At 36.9% G+C, this 1,569-nt stretch overlaps 1 protein-coding gene across 4 annotated transcripts in view; it reads left to right on the forward strand.

Annotated features, from left to right (window-relative positions):
- The window catches only part of USP15 (ubiquitin specific peptidase 15), a 135,411-nt gene that overhangs the window by 40,090 nt on the left and 93,752 nt on the right, over positions 1-1,569 (forward strand). The gene's annotated exons all lie outside the window — the stretch shown is intronic.

Consider the following 1,569-nt stretch of genomic DNA (forward strand, 5'->3'; position numbering starts at 1 on the left):
AGAAAGTTTCTACTGCTCTAATGAAGTTGGCACCAATTTAGCACTTAGTTGTTTCTCATGTGTTCAGCAGACAAACCCTTCTGTAAATAAATTGTTATGATGGTATGTCAGTCTTCTGGCAGATAAGTACCATACTAATGCTAATAATGGAGCCCTCTGTCCAACAAAAGGCTTAGACACATTGGTCAGTAGCTGCACATCTCCTGTGAGATTATAATAGACTTGAGGACTACTTAGAGCTCATGTCTTAAGCACAGACTGCCTTGGGTATACTCACTTTTACAAGTTCTTGAGTAGTGTTGTTCTGCTGGATTTTAATGCCGTGTGGAAGGCAAAGGTTTTCTCTAGTAGGGAGTGTGAAAGGCAGGTCTCTTACTGGGATGATATGGCCCTTCCCTTTTTTATAGAAAAGTGTTCCTTTTTAATCTGGAGATGTCACTTGTATTTTCAGGACAGCAATTTCAACACATCCTCATCCAGACTAGTTAGAGATGATATAACAGTCTTGTTACATTAGCTGTTTCTAAATTGACTGAAAAATAGTTTTTAGGCCACTGTGCTGTCATTCCAGTTCTGTTTCTGAGAATCTGGTGATGAAATCTGCAGCAGGAAGAGCTTAGATTTGGTAAAATTGTTAGTACAGCACCAATGACTGACTCTGGTAATCATCTGTCTTTCATGAGCAGATGCCAGCGAAGTTGCAGAAGTTGGCAAACTCTTTGAAGATTCACTTTTGCCAAGAGCCAGAGTTAAGGAAATGAAAATAATAATACTTAATTGAAGCAGTTCCTTATTGCTACATGCTACCTTTTATGGTGTCACTTTCCTTTTTAAATAAGCATCCCAGGAATTTTTTAGTTTCTAAAAGTAGGAGTCCAACAAAATTTTTTTTTCTTAAAGAGCAACATATTACTCTTAAGTGGTGTTTGCTATAGCCATATGGTTTAGCATTTAAATGGTTAGTTTCCTTCCTGTCCACTAAATAAAGCTGCTGTTAACATTTCATCTTTGTTTACTAGTTCTTATGGTGGAATTTTAGGTGAAAAAATGGTGAAAGGACTTCACCAGTTAAATATTAAGAATAATAGGCATCTAAGTATACCCTTTAGACACCATTAGCTAAGAATTGCTTAAAGGGAATTTCTGCCAGATTCTCTCAGGTACATCTGTCTGTTGGTATTCATCTTTTGAGACCTATCTTTGGACTACAGTTGCTGCAGATAAATATTTTTTCCTCTTGCTTATTTCTTTCCTTTTTCTTCCTCATTGTTCATTGATTATTCTTGTGTATCGTTAGTCTTTGTCAGGGTTGTGGATAGGTGCTCATCTTTAGCCCTGTCAGATTAGAAAAATACCCCTTTCCACTGTGTCCTTTTCCTTTGTCCCTTCTCCATACTAACATTCTTTGCTGCTGTTATATTTGGAAATGTAGGCCCAAATTTACATTGGCCCAGCATTGGGTGAAGTTCTTAATTTTGGGGTGTTTTATAGATATTAACATGTAGTCAGAGCACTAATGTATTGTCACTTGTACTCTGCTTAATATTGCCTTCACCTGAAAATAAATTG

This window comes from Gavialis gangeticus, unplaced genomic scaffold, assembly GCF_001723915.1.
Source record: "Gavialis gangeticus isolate Ggan-Ray unplaced genomic scaffold, GavGan_comp1, whole genome shotgun sequence".
In the NCBI taxonomy this organism is placed as follows: Eukaryota; Metazoa; Chordata; order Crocodylia; family Gavialidae; genus Gavialis; species Gavialis gangeticus.